Here is a 17027-nt window from a genome sequence, read left to right as displayed (position 1 = left end):
ATCAAATCCAACACCACAGTTTCCTAATCATACAGTCTTTTACTCTTGAGTGCTGTTGACTATGATTTTGCATACAGAAGTGAAGTGACTTAGCAATCGCTTACGAGTTTTGTGAGCAAAAAACACAAGCTGCCTTCATACAATACAGAATAGGGTCTGAGTTATCCATTCAAATAAAAAATTATATCAACTGTGGCTCAAATTTTAAGGACACAGTCATTTTATAAAACTGTATTTGGCTTTAAGAAACAAACACAGAGCAAGACTCTAACTAAAAAAGATCATGTTAAGAGGAAAAATACTTCATCTAGCCAAAAGAATCAAGTCCAGGTTTTTTGTTACCCATTTTTCCATTTCCAAAATATGGAAAAGCAGAGTTTGCAATAATGAGGTTTATAGATGGTAAACTAGTTGGATTTTTTTCTCCTTTTGTGCAGCTCCTAGTGCAAGATGACTCCTCATCCACTGCCAGAAATCTTACTTGTACAGCTTACATGTATCTCTGGATTCTCAAATGGGAGGTGACAGGCAGGGTCCTGGATGTACCACTTGATCACCAATAATTTTGCTTCACCAACCAACAAAGACTGAAAATCCACCTCAGGGCACAATACACATGGTGTTTCCAGTGGAAACAGGAAAATATCAAGACTGCTCTAAAAGGTAGAGCTCTCCTCTAGGAGTCCATATCAAGTTCTGGCCAGATGAGCCCCAGAAAAAGCTGCAGATATCTAACAATGCAAGTATGTTCAGAAGTATGGAAAATCAGGACAATATGACAGAAAGACTTCATTTATTTATGGCAGAAAAATGAAAGTGGATAGGGCATGTAATTGTTGTTTATAAATAGGTATGGCAGAGGAGAGTGGGGGCCCACAGAAATGAAAAAAGCCTCTAAAACAAACACACACACACAAAAATAGTAACTTTGAGCATTGGCACAAGAACAAACCACTGGAAATCAGCAATAGGATTCTAATGACAAAGGTACTAGAGCAACCTTCCAGTGATAGCAGAAGAACCACTTCTGTTTCTGCATGTAACTTCTCCACATAGTTCTCCATAAGAGCAAATGATCCAGGAAGTCTCTTGAAGGTCAGTAACACCATGGCTACACCTCAGTTCCAGGACTGCCCTGGATGAGTAACTACATACAGGCTGAAATAGCTCAAGAAGTGCTAGATGAGATATATCTGTGGCAATACAGTTTCCTCCTAAGCTGGTTGCAGTTCCATTCTTAGCATGAACAGATTTTTTATTTCTGGGCTGCAAGTGTTTCAACTAGTTGGATAGCTGCTAACTACCTCTAAGTGCCAGCAGCAGCTCAGCTTAACCAGAGTGAGCAAACGGGTGTCAGTACTAGCAGCCAGTAATTCCAGCCAATTCCCACTGCCTTGCCTTGGAGATGAGCAGCTGCCAGCAAAAATGGTGAATAGGCACGAGCCAAAAGTGGGTTACACTTCCAAAGTGCTTGAGAAGTGCCACTCTGGGAAGATGAATTGAAACAAGATGCTACCTTATCCTCACCACTTGAATGCTCTGGGACATAAACCCCATACCTGACACCCTGAGCAAACTGGAGGGAGAAATTGGCTTTCCTCCCTCCTCAACAGCATGTTTGTGTTTCAGCACTGGTAAGAGGACTGACCCTAACACTGCTTAAATCAAGGTGAGCAAGAAAGAAAGAACTTTTTTCTGTGCTCAGTTCCTTTACAAGCTGCAGTTATATTTCCAAATACTCCATTAAAAGATACAGCAATAAATGGTGACCTGTGCGACAGATACGCTGTGCCCATACTTTTTCTCCTCTTATTTGTCAGCACTTTGTAAAGTTAGTAATTTTTAAAATATTTTTTATGTTCTTCACACCCTGCACAATAGCTGATTTTACTGTCAAGCTACATCTAGACTGGCATATATCTGTGTATGATTTAACCATATGTTTATTGAAGTGATCATCGTCATTATCAGTTATTTTCCTTGAATGTGTATCACCTGACACAGAGCTCTACTATTACCCCTGATATGAGTATATCTGAGACGGGTCACTTTAAAGACTAATTCAGAATATCACGTAATATTTCATCTGATGGCACAAAACTGATTTACAATTTTGCAGAAAAGTAATTTTCCCCATTCTATTGCGTGGTTAATAGCTGAGGCCCATAAAGAGTGCCATCAGGACACCATGTCTTATATCTGGCTGTCTTTTAGTGGTAGGTTTCTTCTCTACTACATGTGCCCTTTTACTGAATTATCTCTTCATTTCTAGTGAGGTAATTCACCCCATCTCTGTTGTTACAGTTACTACTGGATCTTTCATGTGTTTAATAAAGAGTGGTTTAATTTTTCCAAACACTAAATTTCCCTTATTTCCATAAATGTGAAAATCTTAATCATGTATTTTCTGTACATTAAGCTAAAATAAGTAAATGAGATTTGACAAGATGGAGATGACAGTCTTAAGCCATGCCATCTGGGAACAGTGGGATTTGTTTACAGTTTCATTTCTCACTCCAAATCCTACCACGTCCCAGCATGTAAAGATCTGTTAAGGAACAGTGGCTTCAGCTAAAACATGTTGGATACCCTTGACTGGCCAGCAGAACTGGACAGAGGGCTACAGCAGTGTTGAAAAAACTACAGTTAATTTACAAACCCTCAGAGAGCCCAGAGCTGGAATCACCACAAATTGCATTGATTCTGCATCCTTTTAATGAAGCAGCAATGTCAAATGAAGAGTGGCATAATTATTGTTTGAAAATTCAAAACTTCAGAAAAAGTCTAAGTTGCTGGCAGTCCTGCAATGAAAAAGGGCTCAGGTTTGACTTCTGGTTAGAGTCTTCCTTGTAAAGGAAGAAGAGGTTGTGCATGAGAAGGAAGAGCACATGGAAGAAAAAGGAGACACAATGACACCTGAGGCAGAGGTCAGGTCCTGTTGCTGGACAAATCATTTGATTTCTCTGTGTACAGCAGAGCTGATAATGTCTCCTGGACTGGGGATGGTTTTTTAAAGGAGGTGTTCTCTTTTTCGTCTCATATACATGAAGCTTAGCAACAGAGTGCCATGACCTTGGTGGAGGCACGTACACACTTCTAGATGGAGGTAGTATTTGCATGGAATTTGCTTTGAAAGGAAATCATATCCTAATAGCTTTATTCCTGTCATTCTGCTCTTTTCTGAGCAATACTAAAGCCCTGAATTTTCTTTGAGTCCTTGAAAAGCCTCTCATTTAGTTATTTAATTTGTGTAATTCTTATGATCTTGGCAGTTGGATGCTTTGCAGGAAAGAAATAATTTAACATTGCATAAGCCACCCACAACAGGTAACAGAAGCTAAATTACTGCTGTTGATGCTATTGAAAACCTTGACAGTCAAATTAACAAAACAAAAAACAAATCCATCAAAAGCTACACACAGCACATCAAATTTGCTTTATACACTCCAAGCCACAAAACTTGGTTGGATCCAAGTGACAAACTGGAAAAAGCCCTGCACTTATCTTGCTCACTCCTAGGACTAGGCTGTCTGGTGGAGATCCCTCACTGCCAGGCAGCAGAGATAACAGACACAGACCTGCCTCATAGTTTTCTTGGCTATTTTCTGTTAAACAGTGTAAGCATTTTCCTTCTCTGGAATGTAATGTTGGTACCAGTCCACACGGAAGAAGGGGGTAAGGGTCAGTGGCCCCAGGAAAATGGACACAAGTCATAGGGAGTCATGAGCCTGCACTAGGTCAGGCTGCTGTTTCCCTCATCACTGGCAGGATGTGTGCCCTTCCTAAGCAGTATTCCATGGACCACGTGGCTCTATAGTTCCTGAACACTGGTTTTATGTAATTAGAAAAAATAAGGATATTCAGCTCTCTTGTGTGTACAGAGAACAGTATGTTAACTGATTTAACTAGGCTTGTGTTCAGAACTCTTTAGGAAAATAAAATCTTGCTTTGAGAGACAATGTGATCCTACAAATTAACACTGGGATGAGAAGCAATACATTCAACAGGCTGTTACTGAAATGTCATGTGTACCTGGCCCACATTGGTAAAATCATGAGCCTCAGCAAGATGCAACCTGCCACCCCATCTCAAACACTTCCCCCTCCCAGTTAGTCACCCATGAGGACTGGCCTGATCTTCAGAGGTGTTGAGCACCTGCAGCTCATTCTGACTTCCGCATCTTAAAAACAAATTCCGTGGGAGGTTTGAGTGACTATTATCTCTGAAAACCAAGCTATTTGGATAAAAATTTCATGCTCTTTTTTTTTAAGCTTCTGGCTGCGTTATGCCTTGGTTTTCCCATTTCAGAGATAATAACAGTTTTACCAGCTTCATACAAGCATAGTGTTTGTTACTTAGGAAAACGCTAAATAGATATTGGATGTGATTATGTTCTCACTGCTTCTGCAATGAACGTGTTTCTGACAGCTGCTGGTTCCAGAAGGCACTGGGTGAGTTTGGCTTCACAGGCTGCTCTGGGGGCAGAGATTCCCAGCCTGAAACCAGGTGCCACTGTCAGCTGTCAGAGCCACACTGTGGCCCAAGGGCTGTGCAGCACTACCCCAGGCAAAGACCTGCCTATGAAACATTTAAATTCCTATGTATGCTAAACCCAAATAAAACAGGCAGGGATCACAGGAGCCCACAAGTCCAGCAATAATTCCATAAATAGTTCAGTTTAGAACTTCAGTCTGCGTGACAGCCATGGAGCTGAAATGTAAGAATATCATGGATACAGAGATCTCACAATATTTTTGTGTGTGAGTATTGCAGAAGTAGCATAACCATGATGTTCTAACAGCAGAACTAAATCAAAGTCTGTGGGGAAAAGTGAAATGTTTCATTAGACTAGTCTGTTAAAGCTGGAATCAACAAAGAAGTGATTGGACACACAGCCCCCCTTCAGGTCTGAAATAGAAACAGCAGTTGTGGAAGATTGTCTTGGGGTGACTTTATGATGTGTATCCCATATGGCTGCCCTATGCCCAGAAATTAATTTTTGTACTTTTCTATGCCTTTAAACTGAGCCTGAGAGGGGGAAGGAAAAAATGAGCAAAACTTTTTCAAAGCAGTTTGCAGCTTGTTCAAGGTCACACAGAGATAGCGACGGGTTTTTTTTCAGCTGTGGCAGGAGAGCGGGAGGGAAGGGAAGCACTCGGCTTGCTTTTCTTTCCAGCCAGATTTCGGCAGGTTTTTTTTCCTCAGCTGTTTTTCCTTCGGAAAGTTGAACTTTTGTTTTCCTGGGACTTAGTTTTTTTCCTTTTCTCTCTGCTGGACTGTTTCAACTTCAGAATACATTGGGAGGACTTTCCACCAAGTCCTTGGCCCTGGAGGTGGGCCCACCACCCCATCCCAGCTCCAAGGAGGGGAGAGAGATCTACAGAAGGACTCTGAAATTTTCCCAGGTTTCTCTCAGCAGGGTGAGGGGTTTTATTATTTAGCATTATTATCCTTTTCCTGTGTGTTTGTTAAAGAAATAATTTTTATCTCTTTCACTTTCCTTCGAGAAAAATTTATTTTTCCTGAACCTGGTGGAGGAGGGGTGGTTTTGCCTTCTCTCAGAGGATATATTTCTAAATTTGACCAAATCGGCACAAAGATGAAATTAACCCATTAGATTGTCTGAAACAAAAAGAAAAAAAAAATGTTGTAAGTACCTGTGGAGACAAAAAGCTTATTTAGTACTCTGGACAAAAGTGAGAAATATATTTATCCCTCATCAAGATTAGAGTGATTATGTTGGAGTGGAATGTGTTGAATAAAACCAGGTTTTAAAAGATAATTTAAACTCTTAGTACTTGTGAGAGAGAATTTCTAGTACCTGTTCTCCTGTTTTGGTGTTTCATTTTGTCTCTGTGGATAACACCAAAAATCTCAGGGGTGGTTTGTCTGCACTGAGAGAATTATCCCCCACTGGAAGATGGAAGTTTCCGTCCTTTGTTGACTACATGAGCTCATCCAGGTGCATCACAGTCGTTCAGTGTTGGCTGTTGTGTCTGGGATGGAATGTGGCACAGTGGATGGGCGGCAGAAATGCCTTGTAAAGGATCCAAGGATGATTTGGTTGTGAGAAAACGTCTTGTCAAACTCAGTGTTTGCTGTTCAAATACAGTGGTACCTGCTGAGTATTTGGGTAACTTCCTGGGGCTGAAGTTAGTGAGGCTGCAGCTATATGAAAGGAGGAAGTTCTGCTTTCTTTTGACTTAGGACCTTGTAAATTGTTAATGATTGACTATATAGGTCCCAAATTATGCTGGTAACAATAGCACTTGACATTATTTTCAGTTCTTTTAACTCACAGCCAACCACCTGCCCAAGGAGTACTCCTGTCCAGGAAAGGACTTCTAAATAATTAAAGTGATGTCCATGAGTGATCTTTTTGCAGCAAATGAGGTAAGGTTTGAAAAACTGAGCAGTGGCTGATTTTCTTCAGACAAGCATATTTATCAGTGAGGGTCTTACCACAACTCGTAAATTGTAGTTTGATATTCATCATTATCTAAGGTGATTTCAGTGGAGTTATATTCAAGAGAGTTTGATGGAGGGGCAATTTTTCTTGAATTTAATAAAAATCAATGATGATATTTATGTTTTCAGTGCAAATGATAAAGATTTCATATATGAGATAGAGCACAGCCTTGGTAATAAAAAGATTTGGATCTCTTTTTATTTTCCTTTACCTTTTCCCAATTAATTTTTTTTTGAGGTAGATCCTGATAAAGTCAAGATGTAATAAAATTATCTTTATGCTTGTATTGTGCTCATTTTTTGAAGAAAATTGACAGAAATGAAGCTACATGGGGTGAGGATGGACTAGATTACATTTGTTTTGCATGGGCTGGAGCACTGAAAGCTGATACTCATTTTGGGGCCATACTGAGGACAAAGCAGGATGCTGTCAGAGTGTGGAACATGGTGGACGGGCTGGGGACATTCCTGGTGGATATGACAGTACTACAGAGGGTAGGAAGTTATGGTCACTAACTGGTTCACTGGAGAGAAAATGTTACTTTCTGTACAGTCTTCCTTGACTTTATTAGTCATAGGGTCATCTAATTGCACGTTTGCACTACTTGTGATTTAGGACAGACATTCTTTCTGAGACAGGAAAAAATTATAATGATGGCTGGCTTGTTATTTCTCTTCTGGCTCTCTTCTGTAAGTAGTTGATAGAGCAGCCAGGGAGAGGATTTTGTCTTGAGACTTCAGACTCAACATGTTTCCTTGTCTTCTTCTTGAAATTGCCTTATGAGAATGAGTACTAGACTTAACTTCTGGCTTGTTACAGAAATGTGAGGAGAAGAGTCAACAAAGTAATTCTAATTCCCCATACACCAGCATTTTATGTGGTTGTACCTGTAGGAAGACATTTTGGCTTTTGGAGCAGACAGTTCACCTTTGATTAGCAGATTTTTCATTGGCTGAAGATGTTTGAATGGTTCTTTATCAGGTAGAGACTGGGGCAGCTGCTGTTGTGTTGGTTCCTGTGCTCAGTACCTGTCTTGGTTATTTTTATAGCATTTTGGAGTCTTGTAAAATGGTTAGGGAAACTTCAGAAGCACTTCATTTTAGCCTGTTTCTTGTTTTAGCTCATAGTTTTGGAGTGGTTAGTTAAAGGAAATAATTTTCCAGGTTTTTGTAGCATTCTCAGACATAAGTCCTACTGTGTATTTGGCATGGTGAATCTTAGTCAAATGGTTATTGATAGTCATCTCCTCTACGAGGCCACTGTGCTCCTGGAACAACCTCATGAAGTAGATGAAAATTTTTGAGCTAACAATTTATCACCCCTCCCTCTGCTAAGACACTGTCTCCATTTCACAACCACCAGCTGCCTTTTCTTTTTGTTAATTTAACTTGTTAACATAAAGAAATTAAGTTCAGAGTAATTGCTCTCTACATGCACTTATCTTTGAAGATTGAAGTTTTCATTTCAGACCTGCACAAGGTTTTGCATTTCTGCAAGATAACTATTTTCTCCATCCACAGTAATTGGGCCAATAAAAAAAAATTACCTCTTTCTACAAACTGCTTTGCCCTAATCCACCACTCCTGCTTGAAGGAGTGCAATGGCACAATTCCAGGATCTCAGCTGAGGCAGAAGGTCAAAACAATTATAAACAATTAAAAACATCCTAATCCCCATTAAATGTTGGTGAATCACTTAGGAATATCCAGAGTAGATCAAAAGCTGTGGCAAGGAGACAAGCTGGAAGACAGAGACCCTGTGGGAACACACAGAGGATGCTGGTCTTTGCAAAATCCCCATGCAAAGGGTGGACAGGCACCTTAAAAATAGGGGTGATATATTTTGGTTTTAAACAGGTATTTTTTACCAGCAGTGATTTTGCCCTGAAAAGAACCTTTAAGCAGACTGCCTACTCATTGCACTATTCACTACCCCTGCCCTAGAGGCACTGACACTTTGGAATGGGACCTGCTGTCAAGAGTGCAGAGGAGCCCACAGTTAATAGGTAAAATCTACAAACTAGGAACAAGAGCTTCATGTAGTCAAGTCCCAGGTCATGCCTGCGCGTGGGAAAGTGCATGGCTGGAGTCTGAGTCAGAAACTAGCTAAGACTGGGGAGAAGAGGAGGAAAAAACTATTTACAACATTGGATAGCCCAGGGATACTTTTCATGTGTCAGCTATGACAACATCTATGAAGGATGCGTTTAGAATATTTTGAGGGTTTAAAAATATTTTAAAGAGGAACTGATGTGTTTATTCATCATGGAAACATCCAGAACTCTCTTACTAAGGAGGAAACAAAACACTAGTATTGCCGCCTTGATGTGCCATCCCACAAGCCAGGGAAAAATCTTTTGATACCCTCAAGGGTGGATTGTTTATCAATTGCACAATCCTTTTTTAACTTTCTTGGAGTACTTGATAACTAGATACTGCCAGACAAAAGATGTTAAGAGTATCTTGCTTTAGTAGGAGAACAAATTTTCCAGCCCCAGAATCTATGATTGCCTGAAAGAAATGGGAATGTAATGCCTTTGAAATGGTTAGCAAATGAAGTGAGGAAAACCATTGTTTCAAATTGATCTTTAGCCTGTAGTTCTGCCATGGGTAGGTATAAAAGAACATCTTTTATTCTTCCTATGGCTATCATAAAATCAAATTATTTTTTGGGTTGTCCAAGTTTTCTTTCAAATAAAGTAATAAAGGAAGAATTGATGGGTCTGAGGAAGAACTTGTGCATCTTTTCTTTTCCAAGCTCCCAGATGAATCATAATCACACATCTGAGTAATATATTTCACTAGTACATTTCTCAAACTCCCCAGCTGTAACTACGACAATGCAGTCAGAGATTGATGTCTTTAAAAAAAGAAAAGAACTTAATTCACCCATTCCTTTACACCCTGTTAAGAGTAATTAAGTGCCTTTTAAGCAAGGTAGCAGTAGATAACCTTCCAGCACTGGAGTGACCCCTGTTAAGTAGACATGAGGCCACAGGGATGAGTTGTGTTCTGTTTCCACCATATGGCTTTGTAATAATTCTATAATTAAGGAATGCTGTCAAAAATTATATGGTACATTGTAATTGAAGACAGAACTACAGCATAAATATAAGCATACATATGTGTGGATAGATGTGAGGATAGATGAGTGGATGGCACACTTATGTGCACATAAGATATCTAATTCTGCAGGCAAAGGCCACCTTAGTTGTGGCATCTCATCACTTTGGAGTGTTTGGCTTTGCCACTGTCACGGTTTTGCTTGCATTTTATTTATTTAGTGCAAGGGACACTGCCAGGTTGCAGGTCTGGACGACCTGACCAATTGGTGACATGAGAGGACAGCACAGAGATGACAGCGAGGAAATTCCACTCTGCTGCTGGCTCCAGCACCATTTTCTATGGTGACCTTGGGTCACATCACCACTCTCCTGGTGAATCCACTTCTAAAATAGGGGTGGCACATATTGGATCTGTTTGAGCTCATGCCAACCAGCTCTTTTGTGCCACTTTGACCATGGAGGGAGCCACTCTTCTTCCAGGCTGTGCCATGTCCTCTGATGATATGGGGAAGAGATGTCCAGGCATGACTGGTGAATAATGCAGTCTGAAATTAGGAAACAGAAAAGGAGGCAGTAAGACACACAGTTCTGAATTAGAAGAGAACTTAGAGAGAACTTAGTTTGCTTCCATAAATGAGTAAGTCTAGAAAATATGAGAAAGTTCTATATTAGACCAAACATATCGAAGTATACCACCTGTGTTTATTGGTTTTGGTGGTTTGCTGGAGGTTATCCATAGCTGCTGAGGATAGTTAATGGCTTTACTTAACTTCTTCTGCTAGACAGAGGATTATTCATGGCAGTCAAGCTAATGTGGGCACTAAAAAGACCTGATTCTTTGTGACTGGCACTTGTGCTCTCCTGAATTCATCATCAGTCACTTAACCACGTAATGTATTAGTTTCTCAAGTAAAACACTGAAGTCAGATTAAATGTATCAAGCAGAAAGCTGATTAAATGCTTACTAGTACCAAACTGACATTTACTATAGCAACAAATGATTTTACACATCACTATCTTTGGGTCAGGAGAATTTCAAAGTGATACGGTTATTAACCAATTTATTTTTTTCTTTTCCTGTTTCTCTTGTGTATAAATTTACTATTGTGACAACTAACAACCACTGATGTTTTCTATTTTATACCGCAAGAATTTTGGTATAACAATCCTAATTTGCAAAAAATGAAACCCTTCCCTAAACATCTTTGATTTCTTCCTTTTCCTCCTGTAAATAACAGGTGAAATTAGAACACTTCTTTATGTCCAATCTTTTTTATTGTGTTATTGACTAATCACAATCTCTTCTGAGATGCTATTATGTCAAGCCAGAGTAATTTTAATGGCCCCCACAAATGCTTTTGGAGATTGTAATCTTGCCTTGGGAAAGAAAAAACTTACTTCACTGGCAACCACTTAAGCCAAAAGACATAACTAGATAACCACTAGCATTTGAACCAATTTCTTTTTAAACTGCAGTTATGTCTTCCTTTTACTCCTGAACAGGTCTGGAGAGATATTACCAACTTGGCACTTGAAGAGGAAGAGGAAGGGGAAAGAATGCAGTGCATGTTTACACGTGAGCGTCTACAATCCTGTCTTTATAAGTCTTTTTCTGTCTAAACTGCCTGTATCAAAACAGACTAGAGTAAACCAAACTACATGATAGGTAGCAGAATTCATCTCTGATATTGTCTTCTACTACTATTTTTGTCAGGTAATCACTTTCATAGCAAGAATAGAGTTTTCAGAAAAGAAAGGAACCTATTTTTTTGCTTAGGAAGTCCTCTTATTTACTACTCCAGCACAAAGACCTTTTGCACAATGTTTTTTCCATTCAATTTTTAAATGGGAAAAAAAGCATTATTTAAATAGAAATCTATACTGGATGTGTTGAAAGCTCACAAAAACCAGGGAAAGTTTGCAACTGCTTAAGATGGTTTTGCATTAGGAGTACTGGAACTTTAAAGTACTGAATTTTATCTAAAATTTTACCTCCTGTACACCTTTTCTATAACAGGTACACAAAGGAAATTTATGATACAGCCATTGTAAGCCCATCATAAACAAAGAGAAGATAAAAATAATTAAAAAGCAGAATAACAAACTAGATTTGAATTTTATTCTAGATTTCTCTAGAAATAGAGATTTCATGTTAGATACACAATATACCATTCTCATTATCACCATTATTCATCAGGATGACTCATACCAACAACTGATGTCTGTTTATTTGAAATCTTTTTTCATTTATTGTTCTCTACAGAATCAGAGGTGATAAGGTGACAGAATGTCTGCTTTCTTTTGTATATTGATTAAAAAAAGAAAACAGCATCTCCCTCATTTCCACGAGCAAGTAAGCATAAAATGCTTGTCTGTTTCTCTGTTTCTCATGCACTAAAGAATCTGCATAGGGTCAGGAGCAGTCAGCATTTACCCAAGCACACTGACACATGGGTGTTTCCAGAACTTGCATTAAGTCTATGGTAAATTATAGACATGTATTTCTGGGTATGCTCAGTAGGAGATTAGGCACTTATTATCAAAGAAATTTGACCAGACCATACCAGATGTAAACCTTGCTTGGTTGCACTTTACATTTTACTTCCATACATTGGGATGATCTGTGCTTGTTTGTTCCTCACTTCATATTACAACAATTCATGACTAATTCAGCTAAAAGCATTGCTTCAGAAAAATGAGCTACAGTTTGTTCATCTTTTAGTCATATATACTCTGTGATTCTTTTAAATTTGAACAGTCACTTTATGCATCTGCCTCCTTTCCAGAGATCAGGAATTTTCATATAGAACTGGAATCTTGCATGTGCATGCACTCTGTTAAAGGAAGTCTTCACCTGAGGTAGTAAGGTCTGCTTCAGGTGGAAGAGATTATTTTTCTGTTGTTTCCCCTAGACAGAAACTCAAAGGTTAAGTCCCAGCTTCCTATATACATTTTGAATATTTTGAACATTTAACCTAGAAATTACATCTGTTCTCTTCATGTGATGGGTTTGATTTTTTATTTTACTAAAGCACCGTCAATCTGGCAATCCAATGCATCTTGTAAGAAGCTGGCATTGCATTATGACTTTTCCCTTATAATGAGAAAGAGGTAAAGCATCCAAGATGCTTTTGTTCTGTCATTATCTGAATGCCTAACTAATATCACAAGAAAACAGAAGTGCCAGTCTAGCACAGACAGTTCCATCTTCAACACAGATGCTTTTCAAAAGTCCAGTGGTTGAATTCCATCATAAACTGTAGAGAGAACAAAAATTTAAGGCTCTGGATGCTACTCTGAGAGCTGAACACTAAAAAAAACCTCTGCTAGCATGCATTGGATAAATACTTTATGGGATCTAGCTCTTGGACTGTTGATTTACATTCAGATTTGAAAAGAACCTGGTAGAGAGAAATGTAGTGGTGAAAGATGGTGAAATGAATTTCATGGCATTTTTAATTCCTGTTGACCAAAAGTGTAAACAGGGCACTCGTGATGCAGGGCAGCCTGTTATGCTGAACTAAACCATACATCTGAGCCCTAAGTGAGGATTAAAACAGACAGCTATCAAAACCAGTGAGCTACTCCTGAGTTAGTTATCTCTTAGTCCAGTCATCAGGCAGACATGATAGATAAAGTCCTAAAGTGAGATTGAATACTTGTGATTCACTAGTGAACTAAAAGTATTTGGTGCTTATTTTCAGAACCAGCTTGAAAGCTCTCTGTGGGGCATGGTAATTATCTATGTCATCAGAATGTTCTACTTTTGAAATAAAATTGTTCCATACTTAGAAGCCACAGCTTGAAAGGCATTAACATCCCATCATTCAGACAGCTATTTTCTGTGGCTGCCTCTTCTTCCCCATCTCCACCCTGAGCAGAGATGAAATTTCAAGAGAAACATTCAAATGAGGCACAACTCTTGGGTGGTGGCACATCCTCTCAGGAGTTTTTCAACAATTCAATAGATTTAGAGGAGAGAGTTTAGGCTCAGTCCAGTTTTGGGGCTCTGTTCTCCTGATACCTCTTCACGTGTTTTCATATACCTCTGCATGCACACACACACATTTTTTTGCACACTGTACAATAATAAAAATATGTTACTCCTCTGTGGGAATGTAAAGAAAATACGTGAAACAGAAGATTGTTTGAAGAATTTGAATCCTTTAGCACATTTAGTTCTCAGTTTTGTAGGAGTTAGGAATGAACCTCTGCAATCAGATGATAAATTCACAGCAATACTCAGTGTTTCAAGACAGCAGGTATATATAAATGGAGGAAAACTGCAAATGCTGGTATGAATTGTATTTATATTGCAAATCTTATTGTCAGAGGGAATCAGTTGCTGTATCTTAGGTGCTCACACTATGAGATAGTTTCCTGAGTTTAAAGGCAAGACCCATATCCTTCCCCTTGTTTCCAGTGATGTAATTTGAGCCTACTCTACCTGGGAGGAGCTCTCTTTCTGGTTATTGTTACCTACCAACTCAGTATATCAAGTCTCCCTGTCAGCACCTTCAGGATAACATTACTTTAGGAAATCCATGCCTAAATTTCTAGCACTTTCTTAAATAACAACTATTATATGTATTCTGAACACACAACACTAGAAGTCTGAAGTGATTGTGGATTTCTAGAGAACAGTAGTCATGCATCCATCAGCATCTTAAACCATGTTTCACACCTCAGTGTAAAAACAAACGTCACATCTTTATCTTTGCAAACTGAGTTGAACAATTTGGTACAACCCGAGTAGAAGATCATAGGTTTATCCTCTCAGTAAAGTACAGCACAAAGGTGCTTACTAACTCTACTCTGAAATTGAAGTCTATCAAAACACTTGAGTCTATCCTAGGCCTGTATTTTCACATAAACTTTTTTGTTCAGATAGTCAGTTTGAAGTCACATACCTTTACAGCATCAGTTTTACCAAAACTGCTTTCCCCAACATATGAAGACTTCATTTATTCAGAGAGTAATTCCAGTAGGAACCAGAGCAAAGGAACTGAGAGTTCATAGCAATTTATATTTATAAATAACTATGCAAGTGTTCATAATACAGCAGTTCAGAAAATTCTGTTGGTGGTAAAACAGCAAGAATTTAGCCCCATATAGGCATCAGTTTTTATTTGATGACTGTAACGAGCTACAGACACCTTGGACCACTACCTGCAACAATACTGTGTCTAAATTTACTTATTTGACCTGTAATTATTTCTATCCTGGCTATGACATGATTAATATCTTCTTGGAGGTTTTCTGAGACAGATTTCCTTTAAGGTATATAGTTGTGATGGGTGTGTCTTGGGGTGACTTTATGATGTGTATCCCCTATCTCTGCTCTATGCCCAGAAATTAATTTTCTGCCTTTCTATGCCTTTAAACTGAGCCTGAGAGGGGGGAGAGAAAAAAAACCCAGAGAACTTTCAAAGCAGTGTTTCAAGGACACACCGACTCCTCTGCGTTCAGCTGCAGCAGCGAGCAAGAGAGGAGGGAAGCACCCTGCTTGTTTTTTTCAGCCAGCTTTCAGCCAGTTTTTCAGGTTTTTTCCCCTCTGGAGACTTGAACTTTGTTTTCCTGGGACTTCGATTTTTTCCATCTGCTTTTTCTGGACTGTTTCAATATCAGAACACATCGGGAGGATTTTTTTTCATCAAGGCCCGGGAGGAAGGCCTATCCTGTCCCAGCTCCAAGGAGGAGGGGAGAGGCTACCTACAGAAGGACTCTGAAATTTTCCCAGGTTTTCTCTCCACAGTGAGAGGTTTTATTATTTAGCATTATTATCCTTTTCCTGTGTGATTGTTAAATAAATAGTTTTATCTCTTTCACTTTCCTCCAAGGAAAAAAATTTCTTTTTTCCCGAACCTGATGGGGAAAGGATGGTTGTAACCTGCCTTCTATCAGAGGATATTTTCCTCCAAATTTGTTCAAACTGGCACAGGGTGTTTTGGGAGAGTCCAGCATGAGAAAGCAACAATAGAATCAGGGGAAGTATATTTGAGAATTGAGCTAATTATAGGGTTTTTGAAGTCAACAGAGGATGAAGGAGTAAGTCATTGCTGGGTAAGATGTAAGTGTGACATGTCAGTTACCTAATTTACAGGTAACTTTGTCTGGGAAGCAGCAGACACACTACAGTTATTCTAACTTCCATTCCTCCACTTCTATCCTCCTTGCTCTGGGCCAGATACAACTAACAAAATGAATATTTTTTTCCCTACATCTGGCATGGCATTATGAATACATGACTCCATCCATAAACATGCAGATAAAAAGGAATGTGTGCACTTTCGTGAAAAGCCTCTCCATGTAAAACACTTTCTTTTCTTTGAGTTGCCACTGAGTGCCTCCAGCACTGATTAATCTGATTACTCATAGCAGTTTGATGTTATATTTTCTGTGAAACTCTTTTCTTATCATTGAGAGTAAGACTTGCCCCTGTGTAACAAGGAGACAACCTGAATGGCACAACCTTGTACTTGTGAGGATAGACTGAGCCCCATTCTGATTCCCTGCTTGAATTCCCAGAGCTGGCAACTAGAACTTAAAAGGAAAAAGAGGCCAAAATAGGCATCCTTTCTATTAAAAAAAAAAAAAATCACATTTTTTCCCTACTCATATCAACGTCAGAACAAGGCATCTCCCAGTATGATTAAAGTAAAAAATGCATACCTGTCACATGCTGTTCCATTTTCCTTTCAAGGTAGACAATAAAATTCAAATTCCACTTCATCAGTTTTTTAGTTACTTCCCAGGGAAGCTGCTTCAGCCATTTCTCTGAAGAAAACTTGGGAAAAATACACTGTGGTGTTGTGCTGGGATAATATGGTGATGGGGTTTTTTGTTGACACTTGCCCCACAATTTTGAAGGAGACACCTCGACTTTGGAAAAGGAGTACAGCTAACAACAGCAGATCAGTTGTTTCCCTAGTTGACATCTCTTCTTCCTCCAAACCTCTGTATGCAGTTAGATCTCATCTCTTTGGAAACTGGACTAGTTTGAATTTTGCCTTTTAGCCACATGCACATTTTATGGCTCACGTACATCTGCCTTGCAGCCAGACTGTGACCTTTGCTCAAACTGCACCTGACTTATTGGCATGCTGAGACTGATGCCCATTTACTATTAGCTGCATGTATCTGAATCAAAATCAGGATCTGCAAAGTGCTGCTTTCCTGAGCAGCTCTTTCACATTTGTTACAACTGTGTTTATCACCACACTGCATTGCTGCAGAGACCTTCTGGAACTCAGTCTTTGCCCGGGTGTCATCTATCAGTGCTAGAGAAGCTGTGTACCTACAGTATGGAAAGGAAAAATTAATAGAAGTGAAGCCTCACAGTGAAGTGATATATTTCAGTAGAACAGTATCTGTAGCAGTTTTCTGTAATTACAAAATTGCTTTATCATACCCATTTTATTTTTAGTGGCAGTCTATCTTTTGTAAGTATAGGATATATTAACACTTTATATGTTTGTTGAACTTAATTCAAAT

General features: G+C 39.1%; 1 long non-coding RNA gene across 5 annotated transcripts in view; it reads left to right on the top strand.

The window, feature by feature from the left end:
* The first annotated feature begins 5381 nt into the window (after positions 1–5381).
* The window catches only part of LOC116440241, a 70679-nt gene continuing 59033 nt past the window's right edge, over positions 5382–17027 (top strand). For all 5 annotated transcript variants that reach the window (XR_004238465.1, XR_004238464.1, XR_004238461.1 and 2 more), the window contains exons 1-3: positions 5382–5420; positions 6286–6393; positions 11037–11109. This is a non-coding gene — a long non-coding RNA (uncharacterized LOC116440241). The remainder of the gene's footprint in view (positions 5421–6285; positions 6394–11036; positions 11110–17027) is intronic.

This window comes from Corvus moneduloides, chromosome 2, assembly GCF_009650955.1.
Source record: "Corvus moneduloides isolate bCorMon1 chromosome 2, bCorMon1.pri, whole genome shotgun sequence".
In the NCBI taxonomy this organism is placed as follows: domain Eukaryota; kingdom Metazoa; phylum Chordata; class Aves; order Passeriformes; family Corvidae; genus Corvus; species Corvus moneduloides.
The sequence above is the reverse complement of the archived record's forward strand: the minus strand, read 5'-3'. Positions and strand labels throughout refer to the sequence as shown.